Here is a 15,230-nt window from a genome sequence, read left to right on the forward strand (position 1 = left end):
GTTCTTTTCTTGGAATGCTGTGTTTGGTTTACGCCAAACATGTCCTCTGCTGTTGTGTCCAAATAATTCAATTTTGGACTCATCTGTCCAAAGAACATTATTCCAGAAGTCCTGGTCTTTGTCAACTTTATCTCTGGCAAATGTCAGTCTGGCCTCGATGTTTCTCTTGGAAAGCAAAGGTTTCCTCCTTGCACACCTCCCATGCAAGTTAAACTTGTACAGTCTCTTTCTGATTGTAGAGGCATGTACTTCTACATCAACAGTAGCCAGAGCCTGCTGTAGTTCTCGAGATGACACTTTAGGGTTTTTGGAGACCTCTTTTAGCATCTTGCGGTCTGCTCTTGGGGTGAACTTGCTGGGGCGACCAGTCCTGGGCATGTTGGCAGTTGTTTTGAAAGCCCTCCACTTGTAGACTATCTTCCGGACAGTGGAATGGCTGATTTCAAAATCTTTTGAGATCTTTTTAAATCCCTTCCCAGACTCATAGGCTGCTACAATCTTTTTTCTGAAGTCCTCTGACAGCTCTTTTGCTCTCACCATGGTGCTCACTCTCACTTCAACAGTCAGGAGCACACCAAACTAAATGTCTGAGGTTTAAATAGGGCAAGCCTCATTCAACATGCAGAGTAACGATCTACTAATTATGTGCACCTGGTGTGATATACCTGTGTGAGATCTGAGCCAATTTAAGAGGGAATACATGTGAGGGTGTCCTATCTTTTTCCTCAGTTAGAATAGGCATTTTTGTAGAATGACATTTACAGAAGATCTTGAAAAGACTTTTCTTCAGTTTTCTTTGTTTAGTTGGATTACTTTAATCTCTCTGTATTGTTGAAACGGAGATGAAATAACCTTTTATTAAAAATGTTACAAAAAACCACATGCTTTCAAAGGGTGTCCTAATTTTTTCACATGACTGTAAATCTTTCCACATCCATGACGTATTCCACAAATCTCTGCTGAGAACACATTTACTCCTGTTGTTCCTTCACTGTCCGCTCTGCCGCTGTTACTGGTTAATAATTCTGAGGGATTTGTGGTTTCCAAAATCTTAGATGTTAGAAGAGTCCGTAACTCCTTACAGTACCTGGTGCACTGGAAAGGCTATGGACCGGAAGAAAGGTCCTGGGTACCAGCTAAGGATGTTCACGCCACTAGACTTGTCATTTTATGTGGAACATCCTGAGAAGCTGTCGCCTGGGGCCTTGATGGGGGGGTACTGTCACGATGCGCTCTGTGTGGAAGCCGGGGCGCACTCACATCATCAGCACGCCCGGCGTCGCCGGCTCCCATGGTAACGACAATAGGGCTGAGCGCCGAGTGCCTCACTTGGTGCATGGCCACATTAGAACTCAGGAGTCATGTGACGCTGGCTACGTCACATGACTCCACCAGCGCCCTATTTAAACAGGCAATCTACTGGCCACAGACTGCCTGTTATTGAGGTCCTTCCTGCGAGTTACTCACCTGGTTTGTGTTCCTGCTTGGCCTCCAATTTCCAATCCGTCTCATCCTTTGGTCTCGGCATTCCCTCCTGGTTTTGACTTCGGCTTGTCCTGATGATTCTCTGCCTGCTCCTCTGCTACCTTTCTGCTCTCTAGGTTATTGATGCAGCTTGTTTGACTTTCCTGTTACTTGTGTTGTTTGTCTTCCCTGCACTATCCTAGCTAAGGGTTTGTCGACCAGTTGTCCCTTGTCGCTAGGACTTGCGAGGCAAGTAGGCAGGGACAGGGGTGTGGGTAGAGTTCAGTGGTCATACCCCACCCCCTGTGTGTGTGACAGCAACCTAACATAAAGTCAGCCATGTGTACCAGAGTACCAACAGGCAAGACTTCGCTGTCATCATCAGGAGGGTGACTGTCCATCTCCTCATCCTCTTCCTTCTCTTCTGCCCACCCATGCTGAACAGATGGAATTAAACCATCTCCTGCTCCTCCTCGGAGGGTGGTCTGGCTATCCCCCTTTGTAATGTCTTCGTCACGGCCCCTGCGTGAACCATCAGCATTACGGACACTTCCCCGTCTCTTAGTGCTTGCCTTCTTCATATTAAATGTTATATGCACGCTTGACACACAAGATGTGGCACGGATGTGGCACAGCAAGCACAGTATATTGAAAAAGTACGTAAAAGTATGGCAAAAGGAAAATAGATTTCACTCATATTTCTCCAATCTCTGGCCCTGACACACAGAAGGTATTGGAAAGATGTCGCAAGTCACTGCAGACACCCTCTATATAAAAAGTATTGAAAATTATGGAAACAATATATATTAATTTTGACTTATATTTCTCCAATCTCTGGCCCTGACACACAGAAAGTATTGGACAGATGTCACAAGTCACTGCAGACACTGTCCATAGAAAAAGTATTGAAAATGATGGGGGGAAAAAAATAATTTTCACTTATATTTTGCCAATCTCTGATCTGACACACAGAAGGTATTGGACAGATGTCACAAGTCACTGCAGACACCCTCTATATAAAAAGTATTGAAAATGATGGAAAAAATATATACATGACTTAATAGGATGGAAGAATCTCCTTCCGGCTACAAGACCTACCCCATTACCCCCTTGAATAACAAATAACCACACTGACACTTACTTCTTTGGTGAAATGACCATGATGGCCAGCTTTATTATTCCACACATAACAAAACCACCTCGTACACCATATAACAATAATAATAATAATAATAACAATAACAATAATAACAGCAGGCATTTTACACATCCATCAACCTTATCACCTACTGCACCGTAACAAGGATCCTGGAGGGCAACCCAAACGAGCCGTATCCTCCTTCACCGCCTCAACTCACACTTCAAGACTTACCCTTGGCCGCACTCACCGACCCAAGGGCATCAACTCCTTGAAGTATACCATTATCCCCCCCTGTAGGCCTTGTAGCCCAAACAGGGGCCCCATCCTCGGCATTAACAAACCATCTGAGATGCAGGCTCCAACATGTCCTGCACCTCTTAACCATTGAATTGCTCCCCAGGATCCTTTTTCCAGCAGCCGTACCACCACCGCCAAACCCCAACAAATAAACAAAGGGAGGGAGGGTGGGAAAATCACGCTGGTCAACTGCAACTGACCCTCAGCTCCTCCTCCACTCCTTATATCTTCCCGCCGAAAACCCAACTCCTCCCCACCAATCTAATACCCACCCCTCAACATACCAGTCACCTTAACCCTCTCCTAGCCTGCAGTCTTCCCCCTAAGTCAGTTCGCCCTGCGCTATGGCTGCGCCACGCTCCGTTGCTGTTATTTTCACTTATATTTCTCCAATGTCTGGCCCTGACACACAGAAGGTATTGGACAGATGTCATAAGTCACTGCAGACACCGTCCATAGAAAAAGTTTTGAAAATGATGGGGGGGGGGGGAAATAATTTTCACTTATATTTCTCCAATCTCTGACCCTGACACACAGAAGGTATTGGATAGATGTCACAAGTCACTGCAGACACCCTCTATATAAAAAGTATTGAAAATGATGGAAAAAATATATATACATTTTCACTTATATTTCTCCAATCTCTGGACCTGACACACAGAAGGTATTGGACAGATGTCACAAGTCACTGCAGACACCGTCCATAGAAAAAGTATTTAAAATGATGGGGGGAAAAAATTATTTTCACTTATATTTCTCCAATCTCTGATCTGACACACAGAAGGTATTGGACAGATGTCACAAGTCACTGCAGACACCCTCTATATAAAAAGTATTGAAAATGATGGAAAAAATATATACATTTTCACTTATATTTCTCCAATCTCTGGTCTGACACACAAAAGGTATTGGACAGATGTCACAAATCACTGCAGACACCCTCTATAGAAAAAGTATTGAAAATGATGGAAAAAAATATATATTAATTTTTACTTATATTTCTCCAATCTATGGCCCTGACACACAGAAGGTATTGGACAGATGTCACAAGTCACTGTAGACACTCTCTATAAAGAAAGTATTGAAATTGATGGAAAATATTATAATATTTTCACTTATATTTCTCCAATCTTTGGCCCTGACACACAGAAGGTATTGGACAGATGTCACAAGTCACTGTAGACACTCTCTATAAAGAAAGTATTGAAATTGTTTGAAAATATTATAATATTTTCACTTATATTTCTCCAATCTTTGGCCCTGACACACAGAAGGTATTGGACAGATGTCACATGTGACTGCAGACACCCTCTATATAAAAAGTATTGGAAATGCTGGAAAAAAAAATTGGTACTGTAGCTAGAAAATACTGCCAGCCTGCCTGGGTCTTTGAAACGTTGTTGTACTAAATAGATTGCGATTACACTCCCTACACTATCTGTCCCTTCCGAAGCGCAGCTCTTCCTGACTACAAATGAGCCTAACTATATAGCTGGCATTACAGTGATGGCAGTACTTACATGCACGTTTATTGGCTACACAGCAGCCATGAAACATGCAGGGAGGAGACTGTAGCATGGCGCTCAAGCACATGCGGTACTCGGCCGAGTACCACCATGTGCCGAGCATAGCGATGCTCGAGCCGAATAACAGTTCATCCAAGCATGCTCGCTCAACACTAGTGATTTTCTCTCTCCTTACTTTTTTTCCCTTCTCCCTCTTCCCAGCTCATGCTACCTTTTTATCCCCTGAAAAAAAATGGGATTGGTCAAGTTAATCTATAACCAGTACCACCAACTTATCACTCCACTCACCTATTTCGCAATTCATGTCTTAATTTACTCTACCACTAGATGGCACTGGAAGTCTACGAGTAAATTTTAAAATTAATTTGTATTTTTACTCCTCAACTGATTTCCCAGACAGGACTTTGAACGATCTAAAGGGAGACCATGGAATATTGTCCCTTACCAAACAATTATGTGTCCACTTCGATTTACTTCCAATTCAGTCACACAATCTGAAATTCTACTCTCTTCCTGGTATTATTTGTGTCTGCTTTAGAACAAACATAAGTGTGGCTCAGTCATTGTCCCCTAAGACAGGTCTGTTTAATGTGTTAAACCTATGTCTACACCTCATGAGACGATTTTTAGAGCCATTCACTCATCAGTCTTTTAATCAAGACCATAGAAACCTATAACCCATATTAACCTTACTTTATGCTAAAACCTAGATAAACTCGATTATACTTTTCTTATAATTATATTTCCATCTTATTTCTAAACACAATATTCTATAACTCCATATCTAATATTATATCCAATTTGATTTTTCTTTTAAAAATCATTATTAACCCTTGGACCCCTTCTAGTTAAGTCCCATATATACTTTTCTGTGGAGTCTGCAAACACCACTTTATTACCCCTTTGTTTTGACCAAGGCTTGGATAATACCTTTTAAGCTCCCTTCTCTTAAGAGATATGCATCTGCAAACAGTCTTACAGAGATACCTAACTAGAATTAAGAATTTTGTTCAAGAGGCTTAAATTCACCTTCTGTCTTCTTTTGCAAACCCGAACAAAATGGCTGACATTCAGCATAGATATCAAAACATAAAATGTTATATATATATATATATATATATATATATATATGATGGATTATTTTATATTCAAAGGTTCTGACACTTCTTAACAACTGCCCATTGTCCTATGACGGTGGGTGGGGCAGGGTCTCAATTTGTAGCAATGTCTTTTGGAGGGTTGCAGGCTCCCGGAGCACTCCTAAAGTAAGACTGAGTTTCTACTAACAATCGTTAATTTCTAACGATAATTTGTTTTCCCTTAGTCCTAACAGTGGCACAGATGGGGTATTCTGCCCCTGTGGACTGGTTAGGACAGGTGGAAGTTTAATGAACAAATAAAAAACACTGGCATGTACACGCCCTCCCTGCCCCCAATAAAGAGGGGTGTAGCCCTCATGCAGTTGTGTAATAACAAGTAGACAAAAAATACTAATAATAATAATAATAAACAAGGGGGGGAAATTTGTGTGCCACTGTTAGGACTAAGGGAAAACAAATTATCGTTAGAAATTAACGATTCCCTTACGTCCTAACCAGTGGCACAGATGGGGATTTAGCAAGTAGAAACCCCCATGGGAGGGTCCTCATGCCTGGCGGAAGATAACACTGTCCGGCCAAATGAGGAATAACCATGTATTCTAGTATCCACTCTATAGTGTGAGATAAAAGTGGAGTGAGAACTCCAAGAAGCTGACTTACAGATCACATCCAATGGGATCGAGCTTCTCTCTGCAAAAGAAGTGGCCACTGCTCGAGTAGAGTGGGCCCTTACAAATTCAGGGGGCTCCGAGCCCTGAGACATATAGGACTCCCGAATTGCCTCTTTAATCCAGCGACTGATGGAGGGCTTAGAGGCTTTCCTCCCCTTATGGGTACCAGAAAAAAGCATAAGGAGGTTTTCATCCTTCCTAAATACCTTGGAGCGTTCCAGGTAAATCCTAAGACATCTCGCAATGTCGAGGGTATGGAGCCCTCTTTCCTCAGAGGAGGGGGATGGAGCCAATGTTGGTAGGGAGATCACCTGGTTAATATTGTCAAAGGAGGGAACCTTTGGGATGAAGGTAGGTAAAAATTTGAGGAGTACCCGATCCTGCAGGAACTTTGTATAAGGCTCAAAGGCAGAAAAAGCCTGGAGTTCCCCAACTCGCTTTGCAGAGGTAACAGCCAACAAGAAGGTGATCTTCCAGGTTAGAAACCTGAATCCCGCCTCCTCTAGGGGCTCAAAGGGGGGAGATGATAACCCCCTGAGCACGACCGATAAATCCCAAACCGGGATGGGTCTGATTACTGTAGGCTTTAATCTTGAGGCTCCCTTCAGGAATCTCTTGATAAGGGGGTCTTGAGAAACAGCTCTGTTGAGACAAGCAGAGATTGCTGAGATCTGCACTTTAAGGGTAGCGGGTGATAGCCCCCTGTCCAGACCGTCCTGTAGAAACTGTAGGATCATCGGGATGGAAGCTTCAGCGGATGTTTGCTGATGCCTAGCACACCAGGACGAAAAAACCTTCCAGATTCTGGAGTAGGCCTTGTTGGTCGCTTCTGATCTGGAGTGCTCCAGGGTTCTCAAGACAGACCCCGATAGCCCTTCTATCCTTGGAAGGGACTGATCAACCTCCAGGCTGTCAGGTTGAACATTTGAAGATTTGAGGAGACCTGGGTGCCCCCCGACACCAGTACTCTCTCTGGGGGAAGCCTCAGAAATTGACCCCGACTCATCTGTAGGAGTTGGGTAAACCAAGCTCTTTTCGGCCAGTATGGGATAATGGCGATAACTGACGCTTGGTCCTGCCTGATTTTCATCAAGACCCTTGGTATCAAGGAAATTGGAGGGAAGATGTAGGCCAGCCTGAACCTCCATGGGATTGACAGTGCATCTATTGCCACCGGGTTGTCCTCCCTGTAAAGGGAGCAATACCTCTCCACCTTGGTGTTGAACCTCGTTGCCATGAGATCGATCTCTGGCATGCCCCACCTGAGTGTTATCTCCTTGAAGACCTCTGGATGAAGTGACCATTCTCCGGTTGGAAGACCTCGGCTCAGGCGATCCGCAATCACATTGTGAACTCCGCGAATGTGAACGGCTGATAAGTGGGTGAGGTTCAGTTCTGCCCAATCCAAAATCACCCCTATCTCTCTCAGGAGACTTTGTGACCTCGTGCCTCCCTGCTTGTTGATATACAACACAGCGGTCATGCTGTCTGACTGTACCTTCACTGCCTTCCCTCGGATGATGGGAGCAAAATGAAGAAGAGCTAGTCTGATTGCTCTGATCTCCAGGAGATTCGATGACAATAACCTCTCCTGAGGTGTCCAAGTTCCCTGGACTGTTTTGTCCTGAAGATGCGCACCCCAGCCTACTAGGGATGCGTCTGAAGTAAGTATGATCCAAGAGGGCTGGATCAGGGACTTGCCGTCCATGAGGTGGGACCACCACCTCAGAGAGGATCGGACTTTGTAAGGCAGGGAGAGCACGGAATTGAGTCCTACCGGACTGTGATTCCACTTGGCTAATACTTCCGACTGGAGCGGACGTAGATGCCATAATGCCCAAGGTACCGCCTCTGCGGTTGAAGACATTAGTCCCAACATCCTCATCCACGTTCGGATTGTTACCTGTTTTGGTACAGAGAGGGAACGGGCTGTCTGTTGTACGGTTTGCCTTCTTTCGGGAGTGAGATGAATCGTCATCCTGACTGAATCCACCATGAACCCCAGGAACCTTACTGAGGTGGCTGGTTGGAGTTGGGATTTGTCCCAATTGATTATCCATCCTAACAGATGTAGGAATGTAACAGCCTGTTGGATGTGTTGAGACAGGATCGCTTGGGAAGGAGCTCTGAGGAGCCAGTCGTCCAGGTATGGAACTATGCTCAAGCCTTGAAGTCTTAGTGCGGCCACCACAGAGACCACCACTTTGGTGAAAGTGTGTGGGGCTGAAGAAATCCCAAACGGGAGGGCCACAAACTGAAAATGCTTTAGGACCCCCCCGATGTTTACCGCGATCCTTAAGAATCTTCTGGACCCAGGATGGATGGGAATATGGAGATAAGCATCCTTGAGGTCCAAGGTTGCCAGGAAATCTCCCGGCATAAGAAGATTGGTCACTGACTGGATAGTTTCCATACGGAACTTCTTTTGTCTTATGAAACGGTTGAAGAACCTCAGATCTATAATCATTCTCCACCCTCCGGTACTCTTGGGTACCAGGAAAACTGGGGAGTAGATACCTGTTCCCCTCTCTTGGAGAGGAACCTCCTCTAAGGCCCCCTTCTGGAAGTATTCTAGTACGTAACTTTCTAGAATCTTCTGCTTGTTGCTGGGAAGAAGCCTTGTCTGGACAAATTTGTCCAGAGGCCGACTGCTCAAGTCTACCAGGTAGCCCTGAGAAATTACACGCAGGACCCAACTGTCCTGGATATGATCCTGCCAACAAGGTAGAAAATGTTGTAGGCGACCGCCTACGGGAATGTGGGGAGAAGGGGGCCCGAGATTTCCAGTCAGACCGGCTAAATACCAAGAGCCTCGAGGAGGCCCGCAATCAGAGCGCCGAGGACTTCTTGGGGGGTCTAGAACCCCGAGAGGATTTTCCTCCTCTACGGGAACCCCAATTCCTCTGGGGTCTGGGTTGCGGTTCCGCTCTGGAACCATACCCCCTGCCCCGACCACGAAAGGACTGCTGGGGAAGGGACTTGCCCTTCTTGTCCGACAGCCCCTCCATTATTTGGTCCAGCTCTGCACCAAAAAGCTTGCCGGGTTCGTACGCCATGGCACACAGATTGTGCTTTGAGGTCGTATCGGCCTTCCAGGGTTTCAACCACAGCGGACGCCTGCCCGCGGTTGAAAGGGCCATCGACTTAGATGCCAGCTTCAGTTGTTGTGGAGCTGCGTCGCACAAGTAATCAATGGCAAGGCTGGCCGTCTTGCATGAGGCCAGAATGTCGTCCCTAGAGACCCCATGGTCCAGGTCAGACTCAATTTGGGAGAACCTTGTTTTCAGAAAATTCGCCACTTCGGACGACGCAATCGCGACTGAGGCGGAGGCGGAGGCCGAGGAATTGGTGCGCCTAAGGGCGCAGTCCGCCTTCCGGTCCATCGGATCCAACAAACTTGACCCGTCGTCTGAAGGGATCAGGGTCCTCCTGGATAATTTTGCAATTGCCATGTCCACCTTCGGGACAGGCCCCCAGGAAGATACCTGATCCTCCCTGACCGGGAACACGGCCTTGAACCTTTTGGTCAACACTGGACCCTTTTCTGGCTTTCTCCACTCTGTTTTCATCAGAGATAGGAGAGAATCATCCGCTTTAAAGGCCCTAGGCCCCCTAGAGGCAGAGGATGAGGCTTCCCCCGGGTCAACGTCCTGGTCCCCCGACCGGACGGACTTTAGTAGCCGCTGGGCCTTCTCCAGCGGGAAAAAATAGGAAAATCCATCCTCCTCGTCCGAGGAGGAGGCGGAACCTTCCCTCGCCTCCTGACCCCCCGAGACCTCCATCGCACGATGGGGGGAGGAGGGACGATGACGCTTGGCGACCAGGGCATTCTTCAATTCCTGGATGGAGGCGTTGACCTGGGTCATGTTGGACTCCATGTATCCCTTCACCCAATCAACCACGTCGTGGACAGATGGCTCCAACTGGGGGATTGACTTGGCCCTACAGGGTGGGCAGCGGGAGAAGTCGTAAGAGTCCTCCAGGACAATCTGGCAGTCATGGCACTGCAGATGACGCCTCTTGCCCGCGGATTTCCTGCCGGGGTCTCGCTCTCCGTCACCGGTCGACGACATGGCTGAAAATTAAAGAAACATGAATTTAGCAAAATTCAAGGAAACCAAGCTTAATCGCAAGTTTCAGGATCTTTACCCAGAAGATCCTAACAAGCTTTTTTATAGAAATAACGATTTTCAGCACAGAGGTAGCAAGACTCTCTAGCACCAAACACCAAACCACACTCAAGGTTGACAGCAAGCTGCGCTCCAGGAGACTGAACTTGGAGCTTCACCAAGTTTAAATAGGTCGTTTTGGCGCCAAAAAGAAAGTCCCGCCCACAAAGGGGGCGGGGTAATCTTAAGGTTTATAACTTGGTCTACAATGACCAAAATATAACTATGTGCCCCAGAGAGGGAACCTAAACATTCAAAAGGGCCCCTCACGGCCCTAAATAATCAGAAAGAACAATCCCGGCAGCGCAGCAGCGCTCCGGAGACAGACCCGGAAGTGACGTCACCCGACGTCACTTCCGCAAGATGGCGGCGCCCAGCAGAACATGCGGACGCCGCTACCGCCGCTCCAGCAGCTCCCGCTCCTGCCCCGGCCACACCACCTGGCAAAGAGGTAAGCCCAAGCGTGATAGGGCTCAGTGCAGGAGCGGAAACTTAGCCAAGGCCCGAGACACGTCCTCCGGCCGCATAGAAGGAGCGGCTTAGTTCCCAAAGGGAACAAAAATATCAAAAAAGGGGAAAATAATACACTCTCCCCCCCCCCCTAAACTTCCACCTGTCCTAACCAGTCCACAGGGGCAGAATACCCCATCTGTGCCACTGGTTAGGACGTAAGGGAACTTAGGTTTTCAATGCAGGCTCCAGGGCTGGAGAAAGCTCCAGTCCCTGAGATTAACCCTTTAATTGCCACCATTCACACCACAACTTGATCAAAGTGGAAACCCTCCCCCAGACTTTTGGATCTCTGGGTTTTCCAGTGACCCAACTGGAGACTGAGAGAGCCATCTGTACTCAACCCCGAGGACCCGCAAAGGGTCCCAGGGCTGTCTGTCTAGTTATCCTGCTGTTAGGACACAATAGTTTTGCTGGGTTAAAAAAGGCTATAAACAATGTAATAAAAGATCATTTTATAAAAATCGTGAAAGAAAATGAAACACAATATGGGCATTATTAAGTATAAAATACATTTTATTGTGTACACATGAAATAATAAAACAATACAATATTAGATTTCCATACTTCTGAAGCCTGGACTGCTCTAAACTATATCTGGATTATCATAGTGCATGCACGATCACAATCATTGTTTATCGATTGTGGTATTTTCGGTACCTCGCTTCTGAAATACCATCAGTAATTTCCATCCAAGACTAATCTGAGGATTCCTTACACAAAACCAAACCTCTGTGAGGTGAAAGGTAAAAATTGGAAAATCACATAGACTATGTCCCCAGTTTAAACATTTAAGATTTAAGCCAACTCTGAGACATATTGGTTCACATTTACTAATCCTGTCTAATACTGTATGTAGGAAACCTATATGTAGCCCAAAATCAAAGTCCAGGACCCACACCTGACCATGTCATGAGAACCAAAAAAGATGATGGGTCACTTAATATGCAAAAACACATGTAGAACCAAAGTAATCACAAAATTGCATAATTTTTATTGATAATCACATAAAGACATGATTGACACAGACCACAATAAATAATTGACACAAGCCACAACACATTTAAAACATTAAAAACCAAGAGGACCGATGGTGGGCTGTCGGTGTATCTTGAAAAAGTGCAAGTGCAATATTCGTGGTTGGCCACTAGTACAAAAGTTGGTTTAACCAAACAGCTTTAGCTCAATAATGCATCATATCAAAATTGATCTGCAAATGCATGAAAGAGACACTTTGCCATGTGGGTGATGTAACGCATCACACAAAGTAATTAGTGCATAAGATCAGCAAAATATCATAAGCACATAACAAATACTGACCAACCTAGATTGAACACCTCACACGACCACCACCAGTCCACTCCCCAATGCACGTTTCGCGTTAGCTTTTTCAAGGGGGTACTGGCTGGTATGTTGGGGATGGTCTTTTAAATAGATGGAAGGGCTACATTGTGTTTGCTGATAGGTTGGGCCTCATTACCTCGGTGCCACTATTGGCTGGCCTGTCACCCTTCTGCTATACCGCACCTGAGTCAAATGAAAGTGGTGGATGCTCATTACATGGCGCCCGACACTCCATCACGAATGCAGAGCTCGCTACCCTGCCCCGCCGGTCCAGAGGAGAAGGGTCACACGAGATTTGCGCGACCATCGTCATCCAGGAGCGGCGGGCGGGGCCCGAGCCCGGCGCATGCGTGGACAGTCAGGCGCACCGCAACCACCATGTTGGGCGAGTCCTGTGGATGAAGAGCAGTGATGCATTTGTATATATCGTCCAAACTTAAGTGCCTGTAATGCTGGGATGTAAATACAACATCCTGTACACCTGTATTCAACATGAGCTTGGGCTGAGGGCTTCTGTTTTTTTTTTTCTACAGATGAGGAATTTGGCTCCTAATCTAATAGAGTTTTTACTGACTCTGTTGGATTTTGTCCTGACCCACAATCACTTCCTTTTAAAGGATCGATACTATCTACAATTGCGGGGAGTGGCGATAGGGGCGACCTGTGCGCCCTCTTATGCCAATTTATTTCTTGGCTTTTGGGAACGTGACAATGAGCTATGGATGAAGCAGATGGTCAGGTTATTTCCTAGATGCGTTTTATAGATGATATTTTGTTTATTTGGCAGGGTCCAGGACGGCACTGGATACATTTTTGACACGGCTCAACATGAATGATTGGAATATCAGGCTGACACAGATTATATCCCAACATGAAATGACGTTTTTGGATATCAATATCAAGACCTCTGCAAACGGTGCCTTAACTAGTGTTCATTGCAAACAAACTGCCGTCAATGCCCTTCTCCATGCTTCCTCTTTTCATTCCCAGCATCAGAAGTGATCTACAGATGTACCATGGTTGTGTGTAGTATTATTGCTTCAAATTCATATTCTGCATCAGCAGACACATATCATACACGTGTTTAATCTTCACATATATTGTCCCCAAAGTGACAAAAATATTATCAAACTATAATTTATGGTGTTATCGAATCTTCCCCCCCTTATAGGATGTTGTATTTACACCCGACATGGTTGCAGTGTGCCCGACTGTCCACATATGCGCAGGGCTCGGGTCCCGCCCGCCGCTCCTGGATGACGTTGGTCGCGTGAATCTCGCGTGACCCTCCTCCTCCGGACCAGCGGGGCGGGGTAGCAAGCTCGGTGGTCATGATAGAGTGCCGGGCGCCATGTAATGAGCATCCACCATTTTCATTTGACTCAGGTGCGGTATAGCAGAAGGGTGACAGGCCATTTAAAAGACCATCCCCACCACACCAGCCAGTACCCCCTTAAAAAAGCTAACGCGAAACGTGCATTGGGGAGTGGACTAGTAGTGGTCATGTGCGGTGTTCAAGCTAGGTTGGTCAGTATTTGTTATGTGCTTAAGATATTTTGCTGCTCTTATGCACTAGTTACTTTGTGTGATGTGTTACATCACCCACATGGCAATGTGTCTCTTTCATGCATTTGAAGATTAATTTTGATATGATGCATTATTGAGCTACAGCTGTTTGGTTAAACCAACTTTTGTACTAGTGGCCAACCACGAATATTGCACTTGCACTTTTTCAAGATACACCGACAGCCCACCATCGGTCCTCTTGGTTTTTAATGTTTTAAATGTGTTGTGGCTTGTGTCAATTATTTATTGTGGTCTGTGTCAATCATGTCTTTATGTGATTATCAATAAAAATTATGGAATTTTGTGATTACTTTGGTTCCATAGTCGTGGCGAAAAGTTTTGAGAATGACACAAATATTAGTTTTCACAAAGTTTGCTGCTAAACTGCTTTTAGATCTTTGTTTCAGTTGTTTCTGTTATGTAGTGAAATATAATTACACGCACTTTCAAAGGCTTTTATCGACAATTACATGACATTTATGCGAAGAGTCAGTGTCGGCCATTCTTTTTCAGGACCTCTGCAATTCGACTGGGCATGCTCTCAATCAACTTCTGGGCCAATTCCTGACTGATAGCAACCCATTCTTTCATAATTACTTCTTGGAGTTTGTCAGAATTAGTGGTTTTTTGTTTGTCCACCGGCCTCTTGAGGATTGACCACAAGTTCTCAATGGGATTAAGATCTGGGGAGTTTCCAGGCCATGGACCCAAAATGTCAACGTTTTGGTCCCCGAGCCACTTAGTTATCACTTTTGCCTTATGGCACTGTGCTCCATCGTGCTGGAAAATGCATTGTTCTTCACCAAACTGTTGTTGGATTGTTGGAAGAAGTTGCTGTTGGAGGGTGTTTTGGTAGCAGTCTTTATTCATGGCTGTGTTTTGGGGCAAAATTGTGAGTGAGCCCACTCCCTTGGATGAGAAGCAACCCCACACATGAATGGTCTCAGGATGCTTTACTGTTGGCATGACAGAGGACTGATGGTAGCGCTCACCTTTTCTTCTCCTTACAAGCCTTTTTCCTGATCCCCCAAGCAATCGGAAAGAGGCTTCATCGGAGAATATGACTTTACCCCAGTCCTCAGCAGTCCATTCACCATATTTTCTGCAGAAGATCAATCTGTCCCTGATGTTTTTTTTTTGGAGAGAAGTGGCTTCTTTGCTGCCCTTCTTGACACCAGGCCATCTTCCAAAAGTCTTCGCCTCACTGTGCGTGCAGATGCGCTCACACCTGCCTGCTGCCATTCCTGAGCAAGCTCTGCACTGGTGGCACGCCGATCCCGCAGCTGAATCCTCTTTAGGAGACGATCCTGGCGCTTGCTGGACTTTCTTGGACGCACTGAAGCCTTCTTAACCCCTTAAGGACCAGGCTCATTTTCACCTTAAGGACCAGGCCATTTTTTGCAAATCTGACCAGTGTCACTTTAAGTGCTGATAACTTTAAA

This window comes from Bufo gargarizans, chromosome 1 (genome assembly GCF_014858855.1).
Source record: "Bufo gargarizans isolate SCDJY-AF-19 chromosome 1, ASM1485885v1, whole genome shotgun sequence".
NCBI classification, from domain to species: Eukaryota; Metazoa; Chordata; class Amphibia; order Anura; family Bufonidae; genus Bufo; species Bufo gargarizans.